The 19,020-nt window shown below is 38.8% G+C and overlaps 5 non-coding genes across 5 annotated transcripts; all 5 read left to right on the top strand.

Moving 5' to 3' along the window:
• Positions 1-37: 37 nt before the first annotated feature.
• Positions 38-120, top strand: TRNAL-UAA (transfer RNA leucine (anticodon UAA)). Its single transcript has one exon. It is a non-coding gene; the product is annotated as a tRNA-Leu (tRNA).
• A 591-nt stretch (positions 121-711) lies between these two features.
• Positions 712-794, top strand: TRNAL-UAA (transfer RNA leucine (anticodon UAA)). Its single transcript has one exon. It is a non-coding gene; the product is annotated as a tRNA-Leu (tRNA).
• A 1,274-nt stretch (positions 795-2,068) lies between these two features.
• On the top strand, positions 2,069-2,151 carry TRNAL-UAA (transfer RNA leucine (anticodon UAA)). The gene has a single exon. It is a non-coding gene; the product is annotated as a tRNA-Leu (tRNA).
• A 1,269-nt stretch (positions 2,152-3,420) lies between these two features.
• Positions 3,421-3,503, top strand: TRNAL-UAA (transfer RNA leucine (anticodon UAA)). Its single transcript has one exon. It is a non-coding gene; the product is annotated as a tRNA-Leu (tRNA).
• A 596-nt stretch (positions 3,504-4,099) lies between these two features.
• TRNAL-UAA (transfer RNA leucine (anticodon UAA)) lies at positions 4,100-4,182 on the top strand. The gene has a single exon. It is a non-coding gene; the product is annotated as a tRNA-Leu (tRNA).
• Positions 4,183-19,020: the final 14,838 nt, after the last annotated feature.

Genomic DNA, 19,020 nt, shown 5'->3' with positions numbered 1-19,020 from the left:
GCAATTATGATAGATAGAAAAAAACTGTGAAAATCTCACCAGGATGGCCGAGTGGTAAAGATGTTGGACTTAAGATCCAATGGATTTATATCCGCATGGGTTCAAACCCCACTTCTGATATGAATTTTGATTTCATCTTCCTAAAAGATTCAAGGAAAAATTGGACATTAAAAGAATTTGAAAGATTCGTTGTTGAGTAGATATGTTATTAAGCTTTATAAACTCTAATTTCTACAACAAATTTGCTTGATCAGAAATATGATGAATATTAGCAACTATTTCTAAATGAGAGTGATTATTTTTTTGAAGTTGCTGAAGATCACTATTGTATTAAACGTCATCCTTTATGCTGTCCAGGCAGATATTTTATATTATCTAATTCTTGAACGAAGGATTATGATAAAAAGCAAGAGCAACCTTGATACCTGTGCACTCTCAAAAAATGGTGCATACCAAACAATAAATAAATGTAAAAAATGAGTGCATAGTTTTCAATGCTGTCCATCCCTTTAAAGACTTAACAGCGTTCCAGTTATATATTACTCTTGTCTTCAAATTGAAGATCTTGTATACAGCATACAATATGAAAGAGACGGGTAAAGACGAGTAAGAAGGTAGTGGAGAAATTGAAGAAAAAACGATCATACACACCAAATTACATATAAACATTGCAACTATGATAGATAGAAAAAAAAAACCTATGGAACTCTCACCTGGATGGCCGAGTGGTTAAGGTGTTGGACTTAAGATCCAATGGATTTATATCCGCGTGTGTTCAAACCCCACTTCTGGTATGAATTTTAATTTCATCTTCCTAATAGATTCAAGGAAAAATTTGGACATTAAAAGAATTTGAAATATATTTTGTTGTATAGGTATGTTATTGAGCTTTATAAACTCTGATTTCCAAAACAATATTGCTTTGTGATAAGAAATATGATGAATATTAGCAACTATTTCCAAATGAGAGTGGTTATTTTTTTGAAGTTGCTGTAGATCACTATTGTATTAAACATGATACTTTATGCTGTCCAGGTAGATATTTTATAGTATGATCTAATCCTTGAATGAAGGATTATGATAAAAAGCAAGAGCAACCTTGATACCTGTGCACTCTCAAAAAATGGTGCATTCCAAATAATAAATAAATGTAAAAAATGAGTGCATAGTTTTCTATGCTGTCTATCCCTTTAAAAGAATCAACAGAGTTCCATTTATATATTACTCTTGTCTTCAAAGTGAAGATCTTGTATACAGCATACAATATGAAAGAGACAGGTAAAAATGCGTAATAAGGAAGGGGAGAGATTGAAGAAAAAACGATCATACACACCAAATTACATATGAACATTGCAACTACAATAGATAGAAAAAAAACTGTGAAAATCTTACCAGGATGGCCAAGTGGTAAAGACGTTGGGCTTAAGATTCAATGGATTTATATCCGCTTGGGTTCAAACCCCACTTCTGGTATGAATTTTAGTTTCATCTTCCTAAAAGATTCAAGGAAAAATTTGGACATTAAAAGAATTTCAAAGATGCTTTGTTGAGTAGGTATGATATTGAGCTTTATAAAGTCTAATTTCAACAACAATATTGCTTTCTGATTAGAAATATGATGAATATTAGCAACTATTTCCAAACGAGAGTAATTATTTTTTTGAAGTTGCTGAAGATCACTATTAAATTAAACGTGATACTTTATGCTGTCCAGGCAGATATTTTATAATATGATCTAATCCTTGAATGAAGGATTATGATAAAAAGCAAAAGCAACCTTGATACCTGTGCACTCTCAAAAAATGGTGCATACCAAACAATAAATAAATGTAAAAAATGAGTGCATAGTTTTCAATGCTGTCCATCCCTTTAAAGAATTAACAGCGTTCCAGTTATATATTACTCTTGTCTTCAAAGTGAAGATCTTGTATACAGCATACAATGTGAAAGAGACAGGTAAAAATGCGTAATAAGGAAGGGGAGAGATTGAAGAAAAAACGATCATGCAAACCAAATTACATATGAACATTGCAACTATGATAGATAGAAAAAAAACAGTGAAAATTTTACCAGGGTGGCTGAGTTTTTACAGCGTTGGACTTAAGATCCAATGGATTTATATCCGCGTGGGTTCGAACCCCACTTCTGGTATGAATTTTAATTTCATCTTCCTAAAAGATTTAAGGAAAAATTTGGACATTAAAAGAATTTGAAAGATTCTTTGTTGAGTAGATATGTTATTGAGCTTTATAAACTCTAATTTCTACAACAATTTTGCTTGATCAGAAATATGATGAATATTAGCAACTATTTCTAAATGAGAGTGATTATTTTTTTGAAGTTGCTGAAGATCACTATTGTATTAAACGTGATACTTTATGCTGTCCAGGCAGATATTTTATAGTATGATCTAATCCTTGAATGAAGGATTATGATAAAAAGCAAGAGCAACCTTGATACCTGTGCACTCTCCAAAAATGCTGCATACCAAATAATAAATAAATGTAAAAAATTAGTGCATAGTTTTCAATGGTGTCTATCCCTTTAAAGAATTAACAGTGTTCCAATTATATATTACTCTTGTCTTCAAAGTGAAGATCTTGTATACAGCATACAATATGAAAGAGATGGGTAAAGACGAGTAATAAGGTAGTGGAGAAATTGAAGAAAAAGCGATCATACACACCAAATTACATATGAACATTGCAATTATGATAGATAGAAAAAAAACGGTGAAAATCTCACCAGGATGGCCGAGTGGTAAAGACGTTGGACTTAAGATACAATGGATTTATATCCGCATGGGTTGAAACCCCACTTCTGGTATGAATTTTAATTTCATCTTCCTGAAAGATTGAAGGAAAAATTTTGACATTAAAATAATTTGAAAGATTCTTTGTTGAGTAGGTATGATATTGAGCTTTATAAACTCTAATTTCTACAACAATTTTGCTTGATCAGAAATATGATGAATATTAGCAACTATTTCTAAATGAGAGTGATTATTTTTTTGAAGTTGCTGAAGATCACTATTGTATTAAACGTGATACTTTATGCTGTCCAGGCAGATATTTTATAATATGATCTAATCCTTGAATGAAGGATTATAATAAAAAGCAAAAGCAACCTTGATACCTGTGCACTCTCAAAAAATGGTGCATACCAAATAATAAATAAATGTAAAAAATGAGTGCATAGTTTTCTATGCTGTCTATCCCTTTAAAAGAATCAACAGAGTTCCATTTATATATTACTCTTGTCTTCAAAGTGAAGATCTTGTATACAGCATACAATATGAAAGAGACAGGTAAAAATGCGTAATAAGGAAGGGGAGAGATTGAAGAAAAAACGATCATACACACCAAATTACCTATGAACATTGCAACTATGATAGATAGAAAAAAAAACTGTGAAAATCCCACCAGAATGGCTGAGTGGTAAAGACGTTGGACTTAAGATCTAATGGATTTATATCCGCATGGGTTCAAACCCCACTTCTGGTATGAATTTTAATTTCATCTTCCTGAAAGATTGAAGGAAAAATTTGGACATTAAAATAATTTTAAAGATTCTTTGTTGAGTAGGTATGATATTGAGCTTTATAAACTCTAATTTCAACGACAATATTGCTTTCTGATAAAAAATATGATGAATATTAGCAACTATTTCCAAACGAGAGTGATTATTTTTTTGAAGTTGCTGTAGATCACTATTGTATTTAACGTGATACTTTATCCTGTCCAGGCAGATATTTTATAATATGATCTAATCCTTGAATGAAGGATTATGATAGAAAGCAAGAGCAACCTTGATACCTGTCCACTCTCAGAAAATGGTGCATGCCAAATAATAAATAAATGTAAAAAATGAGTGCAGAGTTTTCTATGCTGTCCATCCCTTTAAAAGAATCAACAGAGTTCCATTTAAATATTACTCTTGTCTTCAAAGTGAAGATCTTATATACAGCATACAATATGAAAGAGACAGGTAAAGACGAGTAATAAGGTAGTGGAGAAATTGAAGAAAAAATGATCATACACACCAAATTACATATGAACATTGCAACTATGATAGATAGAAAAAAAATTGTAAAAATATCACCAGGATGGCCGAGTGGTTAAGGCATTGGACTTAAGATCCAATGGATTTATATATGCATGGGTTCAAACCCCACTTCTGGTATGAACTTTAATTTCATCTTCCTAAAAGATTCAAGGAAAAATTTGGACATTAAAAGAATTTGAAAGTTTATATGTTCAGTAGTAAATGACAGGTAACCAATGGATGAGTGGTACAGGTGAACACAGGTGAGATGATTACCTGTGATTGTGCAGAGCTGGTTGCTGGCCTGACAGCAAGGGAAGAAGCAAGGAATGAGGAATGAATGATATTCAGGTTACCGGGTGGCGGGTGGTGACTTGGAAGGGCGTAGGGCTTGATTTGGACGTGTCTGCATGTGCTCGAGTTTGACACGCCTCTACTGTAAAATGGCTACAGCAAAACACACTATCATAGCCCATGTAACTCCACGAATTCGGATCATGTAGTAAGTATCCTATGCGTACACTAACGCATGGAACAGGGCTGCATTCATGACTGTATCTGATGTTTTTGGGCATGCACAGTCTGATTTTTCTGACAATACGCTCAAAAATGACAGATACGTTACTCAATGAACCAGGCCTGTAGAGTGCACTTTTCATCAAACTAAATCACCTAACTTTCAGTGGAATGAAGAAATGTACCATAATATACAACATGATAGTGACATATACAGATTAGGCTCAAAGTAGCGGAAAGATTGAAGAAAACTTATGAACATATGAACATTGCAAGAAGGATTGATAGATAACACCTTTGGAAGCACACCAGGGTGGCTGAGTGATTGAGGCATTGGACTTCGGGTCCACTGGATTTATATCTGCCTGTGTTTGAGAGTCCACTTCTGGTACGAGTTTTAGTTTCACCTTCCTAAAACATTCAGGAAATATGTAGCCAATTAGAGACATATAAAAAAAATCAATGTTAAATACATGGGGTTTTGTGCTTCAAAAACATGAACTACCTTTCACACCAGTATTGTCTTGTGGTAAAAAATACATAAATGTTAGCAGCTATTTCTAAATTAGAGTATTTTTTTTAAGCTGACGCAAATCCTTATTCTACTAAACCTGATACCATTTGCTGACCTGCCTGAGATTGCTGTTTATAATGTCATCCAGTCTTTGACTGAAGGATTAACGTAAAAAGCAAGAACAATCTTGAACATATGCAAAAAAATGGTGCACACCAATTAATGGAAAAATAAATAAATAAATAGTGAATATTTTTTCTATGCTCTCCCTCCCATTAACAAAGTTAGCAGATGTGGTGGAAAGAGTTATTAAAATTGTGACATAGGCAAGCCCCCCTGTTTTGTAGATAACATATATACAATGATCACTGAGTACAAATAGATATGTCCAGCAAATAACTGATTTTAATTAGTCTCATCGGGGAGAAGGGGGTGGATTCAGTGCTTACCAGGCAGCTAATATCCAAATAGCCTCAGCTTCAACTGGAATTTCAAAGAAGTTTATGTCCAGTGAATTATCTTGAATTCATTGAATGCTAACAGAGCTGCTCAGGTCAAAATATTTCTCCACAATCAAATTGTAATCCACAGCTAAGTACTTATTGATTTCAGATTTATCTTTTATAATAAACATTTGTATTATCCATTTTACAATGATTGTTGTCTGTCAACCATTGCAATCTTACACCAGAACAAAAGAATTAATGTTAATCTTGTGACATTTGGTACCAAAAGTGGGGCATGGGATTGAAATTAATGACAGATAGAAATCCTACTATTGAAATTGTGTTTATTTTACTGCTTGAAGAAAATCAAAAGAATGTCCATTACCTTCATGGGTGTCTATTTCTGGACCCTGAGCTCTCATTGCTTGTGAGTGTAATAAATATTTTGCACCGGTACAACTGGCAGGACCTCGTTCTGCCACTGTGAATTTAAATTTGTTTTAATATAATATCATTGAGCCAAAGGCTGTCGCAGGCTTAGGGTGTATTTGTATGCAAGCGCTACAAGATAAGAGAGCATAGAGAAAGTGCAAAAAAAATAAGTTTTATAAGTTACAGAGCAGCTAGTTTTCATCTGTACTTGCTTAAGGGACCTTAAAAAAATTAAGGGTGAGATAGAGGATCAGTTCTGCTCCTATGTAATAAATGTTTTAAAAAGAAAACAGCACAAGTGAAGATGGTGACCCTGTAAGGGTGAGGAATCTGGTACAGTGTGTTACGACTAATGGTCCTATCATCAACCTGTAGAACCAGGTAGAGAGTTCTTCACCTCTAGCAGCCGCCTTTACCGTAGAGCATGTTATGCTCACAGGTACTCGGATGCCCCCAGGACTTATACTCGCGGTAGTACAGGTGTATGAATGTACCGTAGCGTAGAGTAATGGGGTGTAGAGTCTAATGTGGTTAAAAGACAGGCCAAGGTCTGGGTCAGGAGCAGGTATCGTGGTCAAGGTCAGGCAAGAGGTCAGGACTGGCAGCAGACAGGGATTATACAGGAACGAAACAAGGGTCAGGGCAACAGGCAAGAATCAAATCCAAAAGAACAAAGCCAAAGGTCATACACGGAAAGTCCAATAGAAATACAGGTACAAGCACAGCAGCAGGCTAAGACACAGAAAACTGGAACTATAACTGGCAGGTTATAGTTCCCTGCCTTATTTACAGACACTAACCAATGGCAAAACAGAGAGGACAGCATGATAATCAGGAGCTGATTAATTAATTAATTCAAGTACTTGCACACGCGCCCGGCTGACCCTAATGCCGGGACGTGGAGCTATCTCTCACAGCGTCCCAACCGTTGTCTAGGCAATGGCCAGGGCGAAACAAGAAGTGATGTCGTCATGGAGACAGCTGGGAAACTACCTGCGGACACGGAGAGTCGCGGTGGTCTGAGGCACCGCCGCGACTCGTGACAGTACCCCCCCTTGAGGAGGGGTCAAGGAACCCCCGACAACCAGGTTTTCCAGGGAAATGTTTAAAGAATCTCCTGAGCAGTCTGTCAGCGTGCAGGCGCCTCTGAGGAACCCAAGAGTGTTCTTCTGGACCATCGCCCTTCCAATGCACCAGAAAATGGGCTTGTCCCTGAACCCTCTTGGAGTCGAGAATCTTCTCCACAATAAATTAATGAGAACCATGCAAGTTGACTGGTCGAGGTTTGGGTTGTTCAGGAGTCTCAAACTTGGAGGACGAGACAACAGGTTTCAGGAGGTAACAGTGAAATGCATTAGGGATTCTCAAAGAAGGTGGAATCTTCAGCCTTAAGGCAACAGGGTTAACTTTTTTAACAGTAGAAAAAGGTCCAATGAACCAGGGTCCCAATTTCTTGCAGGGTTGTTTGAGCCTAATATTCCGGGTGGACAACCAGACTTTGTCTCCCACCTTAAGAGAACAGTTCCTGCGATAACGATCTGCAAAAAATTTCGACCTAGAGAAGGCCTGAATGGACCTTCTTCCAAATAATTCTGAGATGGCAGGCTGTTTGACGTAACCCAGGAGAACCAGAAGAGTTGATTGAAGCAAGAGAATTATATCTAGGATGGAGGCCATATTTGCAAAAGAATGGAGATGTGCGGGTGGAAAAATGGCAAGAGTTATTATAGGCAAATTCGGCCCATGGAAGTAAAGAAGGCCAATTGTTATGAAATTTGGAAATATATTATCGGAGGAATTGTTCCAATGACTGATTGACTCTTTCTGTTTGTCCGTTTGACTGTGGATGGTAGGCAGAAGACAGACTGATGATGATGCCAAGGTGGTTGCAGAAAGATCTCCAAATCTGTGACCAGATGACCAGGGTAAATCTACAATGAAGTCCATCGACAGATGTGACCAAGGTTTAATTGGAGTGGACAATGGCATAAGTTGACCCGACGGAGAGCTTCTGGTTGTCTTGGTTCTAGCACATCTCTACATGAGAGTACAAACTCTTTAACATCAGCGGCCAAAGAGGGCCACCAAACTGTGCGCAGATGGACTTCAGTGGTTTTGAAAACTCCAGGATGTCAAGCAATCTTGTTGTCATAAGCCTCAGATAGTACAGCCTTCCTGAGATGGAATGGTACAAACAATTTATCCGAAGGAGTCTCAGGAGGAGCGATTCTTTGGAAATGGTGGAGAACAGCACCCAAATCCTGGGTCAATCCCGAATAAATTGAGGATGAAGGAACTATAGGGAGCAGAACAGTAGAAGGGGCATGAGAGGACACAAAGCTGCGGCAGAGTGTGTCCGCTTTAACAATTTTTGAACCACGTCTGTAAGAAATAATAAACTTGAAGCGGGTAAAAAACAAGGCCCAGCGTGCTTGTCTGGAATTTAGACGTTTGGCAGATTCAATGAACAACAAATTTTTGTGATCTGTGAGCACGGTAATAACATGAACAGCACCCACCAGGCAATGTCACCATTCTTCAAATGCCCATTTAATAGCTAAAAGTTCTTGATTACCCACATCATCATTTCTTTCAGCAGCAGAGAATTTCCGTGAGAAGATGGCACATGGGTGCAATTTATGATTCCGACGATGCTTCTGGGACAGGACAGCACCAGCACCTCTATCAGAGGCATCCACTTCGATGACGAATGGTAATTCCAGGTTGGGATTTCTTAAGACTGGAGCCGAGGCAAACTCAGACTTCAGGGCTTCAAAAGAGGCTATAGCATCAGAGGTCCAATTAGTGGCATCTGCCCCTTTATGAGTTAGATAAAGAACTGGTAGTTGCTCAAATCAATTTATAGGCTATAACAGGTGCATGAAAGGGTGGGGTTATCCTAAAAGGAAAAAACAGAGACAAATTCCCCCAGCACACTGCTATAGCCAGCAACAGATCTGCTATTTCTACTGTAGATAAAAATGCAAAAGTCTCAGTTGCACACATTTGCAAATGTATGTTAAAGCCACCCACCACGCCAAGGTGCTTTTGCTAATAGGGTGGTCCTACTCGAAACAATGAGAGTCCCATATATTTGGGCCATACATATTTGTTTTTAAATTGAGAGCTAACTTACCAAAGAGGTACCCCAGAGACCTCCAAATAGCAATCCAATGTCAGTACTCCCCCTCAGCTACTGACACCAACATGCCTCTCAGACAAATAAAGAACTGGTAGTTGCTCAAATCAATTTATAGACTATAACAGGTGCATGAAAGGGTGGGGTTATCCTAAAAGTAAAAACAGAGACAAATTCCCCTAGCACACTGCTATAGCCAGCAACAGATCTGCTATTTCTACTGTAGATAAAAATGAAAAAGTCTCAGTTGCACACATTTGCAAATGTATGTTGAAGCCACCCACCACGCCAAGGTGATTTTGCTAATAGGGTGGTCCTACTCTAAACAATAAGAGTCCCATATATTTGGGCCATACATATGTGTTTTTAAATTGAGAGCTAACTTACCAAAGAGGTACCCCAGAGACCTCCAAATAGCAATCCAATGTCAGTACTCCCCCTCAGCTACTGACACCAACATGCCTCTCAGACAAATAAAGAACTGGTAGTTGCTCAAATCAATTTATAGGCTATAACAGGTGCATGAAAGGGTGGGGTTATCCTAAAAGGAAAAAACAGAGACAAATTCCCCCAGCACACTGCTATAGCCAGCAACAGATCTGCTATTTCTACTGTAGATAAAAATGCAAAAGTCTCAGTTGGCGTGGTGGGTGGCTTCAACATACATTTGCAAATGTGTGCAACTGAGACTTTTGCATTTTTATCTACAGTAGAAATAGCAGATCTGTTGCTGGCTATAGCAGTGTGCTGGGGGAATTTGTCCCTTTATGAGTTAGGGCAGTAAGAGGAGCTACCAGGTCCGAGATGGAATGAATAAATCTCCGTTAATAATTTGCAAAGCCCAGGAATCTTTGTACGGCCTTCAGATTGGTTGGGCATACCCAATCTAAGACTGCGTGGACCTTCCTGGGATCCTTGAAGAACCCATCCAGGGAGATGATATATCCTAGAAATGAGACCTTTTGGACCTCGAATTCACACTGTTCTAGCTTGGCAAAGAGTTGATGTTGCCGAAGTTTAGAAAAGGACCTGCTTCACGTGAAGGTGGTATTGGTCCACGGATGAAGAATATATCAGGATGTCATCCAGGTATATCACGACAAAGCGCCCTAAGAACTCTCGTAGAGCATCGTTAATTAGATCCTGGAAGACAGCAGGTGCATTGCATAAACCAAAAGGCATGACCAGGTACTCATAGTGGCCTGAGTGGGTGTTGAATGAGGTCTTCCATTCATCCCTGTCCTTGATACGTATAAGGTTGTATGCTCCTCGTAGATCAATCTTGTTGAATACTGAAGCACTTCTGAGTTGATCAAAAAGGACCGATATGAGTGGAAGTGGGTAGCTGTTTCTGATGGTGATTTTATTTAACCCACGGAAGTCAATACAGGGTCGAAGAGAACCGTCCTTTTTAGACACGAAGAAGAACCCGGCTCCTACCAGGGATTTAGAAGGCCTTTAAGGTTCTCCTTAATATACTCCTCCATGGCCTGTGTTTCTGGTTTCGAGAGAGAGTCTCCCTTTTGGGAGTTTAGAGCCAGGAACTAGGTCAATAGCTCAATCGTAATCAAGATGAGGAGGTAGCGTGTCAGCCACCTGATTAGACAATACATCACAAAACTCATGGTAGGGTAACGACAGATAATCTAGAGGAACCTGGAGGAGACGAACAGGCACAGATAAGCAGGATGAAGAACAAGAGGGACTCCAATGAATGATGTCTCCCTTGTTCCAGTCGATGACCAGACTGTGGAGCTGCAGCCAGGGATGTCCCAAGATCACAATCACAGATGTGGATTGCGCACCAAAAGAAATTACTGCAATAACCAGGAGTGCATTCTTGGAAAATATAATCTGCAGACCTAGACGAACCTCTTCCACATTCTCTAGGCCTGTTATTTTCCCGGCTTGTCTGACTTGTTGGGACAGTTTCGGAGGAGATGACCCCTGTTGCCACAATATAGACAAAGGCCTAAGGTTCATATCCGGGTTTTCTCTTACGAAGGAAGGCGATAAGCACCTAGCTGCATGGGCTCAGTGGCTTAAAAAGGTGCAGCAGGAGGAGACTGAAAAGAGCATGAGGTGCTGTTAGTATTCCTCTCAGCTTTTCTCTCTTTAAATCTACGGTCAATTTTATTGACTAATTACATTAGACTCTCCAATGTAGCAGGAATGGGATATTGCACCAGGGAGTCTTTTATCTGTTCGGAGAGACGCAAATGGAACTGTCTCCGAGGTGCCGGATCGTTCCACTCGCTATCCGTGGACCAGCGCCTGAATTCAACACAATATTCCTCAGCAGAGCGGCGACCCTGTTTCAGGGCCCTGAGATGTGATTGAGCCGAGGCAACTCTGTCCGGATCATCATAAAGCAACCCTAGGGCATCAAAGCATGCATCAATGGACTGTAATGGAGGTCTTGTGGGAGCAAGGCTAAACGCCCAGGACTGAGGACTCTTTGCTGTTCAGTGCCAGAGGAGCGTGCTCTCAAGCGAAAGTAGAGTTTATAGCTCTACTTAAAATTGCAAAATGAAGCCCTGTTACCGGAGAAGCGATCTGGTAGATTCAATTTGGGCTCCATTACAGGACCCGAAAGACCTTGCTGGGCTTGCAAGGCTCTGGTGGCCTCTTCCTGGGCAGACAAACAATAGACTTGGCTCTGGACCACTTGTGATATGGTCTGGATCTGGCCTGCCAGAATTGGGCTGGAGAGGGGTTCGTCCCGCTTTCATCCATGAAAGCGAACTCATTCGGAACTTCACCGGCCGGTTATAATGTTACAACTAACGGTCCTATTATCAACCTGTAGAACCAAGTAGAGAGTTCTTCACCTCTAGCAGCCACCTTTCCCGTAGAGCTCTTTTGCTCACAGGTACTCGGATGCCCCCAGGACTTATACTCGTGTTAGTACAGGTGTATGAACGTACCGTAGCGTAGAGTAATGGGGTGTAGAGTCTAACGTGGTCAAAAGGCAGGCCAAGGTCTGGGTCCGAAGCAGGTATCGTGGTCAGGGTCAGGCAAGAGACTGGCAACAGGCAAGGGTTAGGGCAACAGGCAAGAATCAAATCCAAAATAACAAAGCCAAAGGTCATACACGGAAAGTCCAATAGAAATACAGGTACAAGCACAGCAGCAGGCTAAGACACAGAAAACTAGAACTATAACTGGCAGGGAGGCTAAGCCCTCCCTGCCTTATATACAGACACTGACCAATGGCAAAACAGAGAAGCCAGCATGATAATCAGTCCCAGGAGTTGATTAATTAATTAATTCAAGTACTTGCACACGCGCCCGGCTGCCCCTAATGCCGAGACGTGGCGCTATCTCTCACAGCGTTGCCTAGGCAACGGCCGGGGTGAAACAGGAAATGACGTCCCGGTCGTCATGGAGATGGCCAGGACACTTCCTGTGGGCACGGAGAATCACGGTGGCCTGAGGCACCGCCGCGACTCGTGACACAGTGAGGGGACTGGGAGTCTGTAGCTGAATGGTCAGGGACAGATAATGAATCTGATGAGGAGATTGAAGTTGAAGAGGTGGAGGGAGAACTACGTCCCAGTATTACTACCACAGAAAAGAGGGAGGTAGCACAAAGTTCTGGCACAAATGCTAGTGTGTCAGATGCAGATCACAATTACTCACAGACAGCAATCAGGGCACAGTAGGAGGTGGAAGAAACACATAGTTATTCTGCTGGAGAATGTCATGATATTGGAGTTAAATATAAATAACATCCTAATGAGGAAGTGCTGACATGGGTATTGAGAAGTGGGACTTGGATGCAGATGTTTTCACTTGAACACAAAGAGGCTATCAGTTTGGGAGAAATTTGTAATGATCCCATGGTGCGATTACAAATAAGAAGGGCACAGTTCAAAGACTGTAATTTTACATTGCTGCATCTGATTCAAGATTCTATCTACATCAATACACAGCTAGCTGGTTTGGTCAACTTTCAATAAGATGAATCTGAATAACCCCCTCGCCAGATAGGGGGCAGCCCAGTGATAGAGGCTGTATAAGATTTTCTCTTTCCATCTCTTTAAATAATAAATGAGATGAGCAGGTTTCCAAAATATAATATTTCTATAGTTTATTATTAAAATGATATTATACATAGATACAGCCATACTGGACAAAGCAGACACAGGCCCAGGGTCTCAAATGCCAATTGACACCCTATATTTGATTAACTCCTACATTTATAGAGATGATACTCTTTATTACTTCAAAACACACCTTCCCAGCTTACATCACTGCTGGCAATCTAAGTCTCTATAATTAAAATGACATTTTCATCCTTGACGGTCATCATGACCTTTTACGGTGCCAATATTTCTTTGGCCATATCCAGATATTGTGCAATAATGGAAATTTACTAAAAACATGTCTCTTGTTATGTAATATGTGTATTATGCAACACGTTCTCTTAAAACACAGAAGCAAAATTCAAGTTCATTAGTTCATTCTATTGATCTAATTGAATAGGAGTATATATTTCTGTCAGCACTGATGTTCTCGGATTGGTTTGACTTTTGCAAATATTTGTATACAATACAATTCATACTTTAAACAAGAATACAGAAACAATATTGCCACAATTATTATCTCAATAATTTCATGTAAATATACATTAGGTTAGATAGCCACTTTTCAAGTCCAAAGAACCATATGCTTGGATTTAAACATGTCCATGATGAATCATTTTAAGTGTCTTTATAATAATTTTGTCATCAAAATCCTTCTTCATATTATGGGCTTTGTTTATATAATGTGTAATTATAGCTTCTGGATCGGAGGTTTCGTTGATTAGGTAATAAACAATGGACTCCAAGTTCAGTCTCCAGGATTAAACTTTAACCTCCTGTTTGAGCCGTTAAATAGTCCAATAATACTCAATGTTGTAAAAGTTCATATTTAAATACCTGTAATTCAAGTCCAACATAATGAAAGGTATCATGATAAATTTAAGTCACATTATCAGTTAAATCCTGACAAATGTTCAATTTCATATTGATTAGTCATAAATTCATAATTTCCATAAGTAAACATATTATCAATATTTATACCCACTGACTTATTAATGAGTTGAACATATTTTTATTAATAATATCTTTTTCAACTCTTCATACAACACTGTATAAAACTGAGAAACCACTTTTCCTAAACAGCATAATTTATAATTATTCGATAACCATTTAAATGCATATTTTCCATATATATATATATATATATATATATATATATATATATATATATGTATATATATATATGTATGTATATATATATATGTATATATATATATATATATGTTAACCCGTGCATGATACTCATGCATTCTAGTCAAATCAAGCTGTCACGGGCACTAGGAGTTCTACCCTGGATTCACCAGATGATAATGCTTACCAGAGGGGCGGGGTTTAAACAGCGATCCTCTGGACAGTAGGGTGAATAGTGGGAACGTATATAACAGCAGATGGAGAGAGAATGCCAATGGAATAGATGAGAGTCAGCGACTTGCAGCTATACAGGTAGGAGAGTCAGCGACTTGCAGCTATACTGGTACGAGAGTCAGCGACTCAACCAAGGAGAGCAGAGTGGATGTGACTAGGTAAAGGAAGGTAACGGGAGAGTCAGTGGTCTGCGGATAGCAAGTTGTACCACTGCTGTGATGAGAACACTTGTCCAGGTGCAGGTAGGTAACGGGAGAGTCAGTGGTCTGCGGATAGCAAGTTGTACCACTGCTGTGATGAGAACACTTGTCCAGGTGCAGGTAGGTAACGGGAGAGTCAGTGGTCTTCGTATAGCAAGCTGTACCACTGCAGTGAAGGGAAGACTTATCCAGGTGCAGGTAGGTATCGGGAGAGTCAGTGGTCTGCGTATAGCAAGTTGTACCACTGCTGTGAAGGGAAGACTTGTCCAGGTGCAGGTAGGTAGCGGGAGAGTCAGTGGTTTGCGTATAGCAAGTTGTACCACTGCTGTGAAGGGAAGACTTGTCCAGGTGCAGGTAGGTGGAGAAGTAGTAAAAGTCTATGACTGTATGTATACAGCCGAAGAGCAGGGAAGCTTGTCCAAACAGATATGCGGGGTAACAGGTAATAGTCTATAATGGGTATGTATAACGCTGCTGAGTAGAGAGGCTTGTCCAAAGCAGGTATGCAGGATAACAGCTGATAGTCAATAACAGGTATGCATACCGCTGCTGAGTAGAGAAGCTTGTTCACACAGATATGCAGCGTAACAGCTAATAGTCCATAGCAGGTATGTATACCGCTGCTGAGTAGAGAAGCTTGTCCAAAGCGGATATGCAGGATAACAGCTGATAGTCAATAACAAGTATGCATACCGCTGCTGAGTAGAGAAGCTTGTCCAACGAGGATATGCAGGCACAGCAGGAGGACTGGGAGACTGTAGCGGGTATGGGAACCGCAGGTGAGCAGAGCAGGTAATCCAGCAGGAAACTGAAGATACGAGCAGGGCACAGGAGACACCTTCAGAGACTCACAGGGAGTGAGACTCAAGATCAGGCAATGATACAATGGCCACAGGTGCCTTAAATAGGGAGAGGTGATTGATCCACCAATTAGGTTAAAAGCAAGGTCATAAGAGTTCATGGATCCTGCACATGCGCAGTCCATCAAGATGGCGGACGGCCGCGGCTCAGGACAGGCGCCGGCAGGAAGGAGAGAGAACCACGCACCAGCGCAGAGGCACTCACGGTCCGGTGAGTGACACAAGCTACTTAAGGTGTTAAAAAGGTTCTTGTCATCTTCATCGCCACACACACTCGCCGCTAGGCTTTTATATAATAGATAATGCTAAGAATTTAGTAGGTCAGTGTAGTATATAACTCCGCCCAGCAGGTGGCGCTGCAGCTTGAGCACTCTGTCACCCGGTAGTTTTTTCCACACACACACACACACACACACACACTAACACAGCATGTGTGTTCATGAGGTAAAATTACCTCACGAAAATGAGTTTGAGCCCTCAACTCGTAAATTTAGCCTTTACCACCCCTCCCACGGGGGAAGGGGGGATGATGGAAGTTAACTGACTTCACTATTATAATTTTTTTGTCAAATAATGTCAGTATACCAAATTTCAGGTCAATTGGATGAGCCCTTTCTGAGAAAATATTTTTTTCCACACACACACACACACACACACACACACTAACACACGCCGCTAGGCTTTTATATATTAGATAATAAATGTTTCCTGGTAAAAGAAATGAACCACAATATTCTAACACCATGGTTGAGATTAGCATAGCCACGTGACATATATATATATATATATATATATATTTATTTATATCTGGCATTGTGTTCTCTTCGTCTGAGTCTGGTTCTGGTATACTTAAAAAGTTGATTATACTAATACAAAGTGCATTACGTACATATTTTACTCTTAGTGCTTTGGTGGCATACCTTTCAAACTTAGTTACATCTGTTTGAAGTTCTATCTTTAATTTAGCTTTCTCATTTTATGTAATTTCTAAATCTCTTGTCTACATCAAATGTACAAGGTTCTTTACATTCTGGCACATATATTTTGGGCACTGTAACCACTGTATTACACTTATTCATGCTAATTCTTACCACTTGAAGTACTTATTGTTTTACGGCAGCAATGTATATACCTGATGCTGTCCTTTATCTGAGGTATTATCATTTTAACCTCATTATTTTATTAAACAAAAAAAAATTTATTCCGTTATATGTGGTGCTAAACCTGTAACCGGAAATTTAGACAAGTTACATATACTTTCAGCAATTCGACCATAATCACTAAGATCTCAATTGTGTTCTTGTGTTCTTGACATATTATATTAGGACTAATGTGTGTCATTCTTCATAAGATACTGGAAATGGTAACATTGGCATATTTTTACTCAATAAAGGAGTTTTAGTACACACCCAACAATTTGTAACTCCTAACATTTCACTTAGCATAACATGCTATCGGTCAACTGGATATTCTCTAGCAATATTCATTATTATCAGACCACCGTATTAACCTCCTTTCTCTTGGTGGAGTACCACAATACTCACAAATACATTTTGGAATTGGTGGTAATCATTTACAAATTCTAAATTCTCTGGTTTTCCTGTTTAGAAAAGAAGCAAAAATGGTCTTATTAAAATCATCCTCATCTAATACATTAGATGGGCTATCACCTTACCAACTTCTCCTCAATTCTTTTCCAAAATATATAAATAACGTGTCAATACAAACTAACACATACTGTAACCCTCTTAACTTTTTTTTTAAATTAAATAAAATTAATAAACTAATTTGTAACCTCCGAAAAGGTTATATTAGGCAAATATCTGACCTTAGTAGCTACTATCTTTCCTTCATTGTTCTTAAGACAAATTATATATATTTCACATCTAAACTTAGCAACTGTAGTATTTTCTTGGCATTCCAACAAGATATAATAATTGTAATCTTGTTATCTGCTCCCATGTAGACTAACCCATGAGCACTTTCTGCAAAAGTTAGCAACAACATTTTTTTAATGCTACGGGTTTATTTTCTATATCTACCCAAATTTCATCCTTTGTTTCATAACATTGTTTCAATTTCCATGTATTAATTTCATTCAATGTAGCCTTTTCCTGACATTGTCGTAAGTTCTCAAATGTAATATCATGTGAAATCATCAATTGGGTATGTGGCTGCCTTTCTAAAGCTGCTTCTCAAGCTGCTGAGTCTGCTAATTCGTATTCTGGCAGATCTGTTGCTGGCTATAGTAGTGTGCTGGGTGATCTCTCTGTGTGTTTGTTCCTTTCAGGATAATCCCTCCCTTTCAAGCACCTGCTATAGCCTATAAATTGATTGAGCAACTTCAGCTTTTTTATTAGTTTATTTTCTAGTAAGACTTTAGACTAGTAAGACTTTATCTGTCTGATTGGTATGTGCCTGGCACTTAATGGCTGCAACCTCTTTTGGTAACTATATAGCCTCTATCAATTGTTTGACTGTTTGTGCATGTTATCCAGGTGTTACTGTTGATATTAGGTAACCCCTATATTTTCAAATAGTTGAAGAATCATAAACTACGGCGAGTTTAGTTACGTACGCGTAACGTAAATCTGTGTAAATGTTTACTCATTTTCCTTGTGCTAGCTGACATGCTCTGATGAGTGCTGTAAATTTCGGCTACCTGAACTGAGTGTAAGCCTAAGGACTTAACTTCAATTTCTCATTATGTATAGTGATTGCACATTCTGTCACTGTCACTATTGAGCTATCCTGCGTTTATCTATAAAACATTATAATCAGTAATGAAATTTTTATCTAACTTCTTCAATGTAGGAGAATTAATGCAATTTAATTTCATTTTAATTTCTCATTGTATAAACCTTGCTACAGATACATGTCTAGTCTGTGCATTATTCAGGAGTTGTGTGACAACACGAGGGACAAACAAATGTAACCCACGCTGCAACATAATATCCTGTGTCTTTTCCACAATAATAGCTGCTATGGCTATAACCCTTAAACATTACGTTAATGCTTTTGCGACCTATCTAATTGTACACTAATTATCTTTTCAATATCCTAAAACAGTGTCAGTACAATAGTGTCAGTAAAATCAGTACAATAGAAAACCTTTTTTTATAATTGTAGATGCCTAAAGGCTAGAATCTGGTAATCTCTTCAAATGCCTCAATGAATTCACTAATGTTTTCAACTTTATCTAGCATACAGCTGTGGCTAACATTCCTAGTATTCACTGGCTACAGAATTGTGACATATCAAGAAATAAATGTACTGCTTTTATTTCTTTTTTTTTTCTTTTTCTTTTTTTTCCCCATTCATCTGAGGTAGAGGGTGTTCAAATATCAGGACCACCCTTTAGGAAATCTAAATATCTCTGGCCAGGTGTCAAACAATTTAACATTGTTAATAGATAA

Source organism: Mixophyes fleayi, chromosome 3 (genome assembly GCF_038048845.1).
Source record: "Mixophyes fleayi isolate aMixFle1 chromosome 3, aMixFle1.hap1, whole genome shotgun sequence".
Classification (NCBI taxonomy): Eukaryota; Metazoa; Chordata; class Amphibia; order Anura; family Limnodynastidae; genus Mixophyes; species Mixophyes fleayi.
The sequence above is the reverse complement of the archived record's forward strand: the minus strand, read 5'-3'. Positions and strand labels throughout refer to the sequence as shown.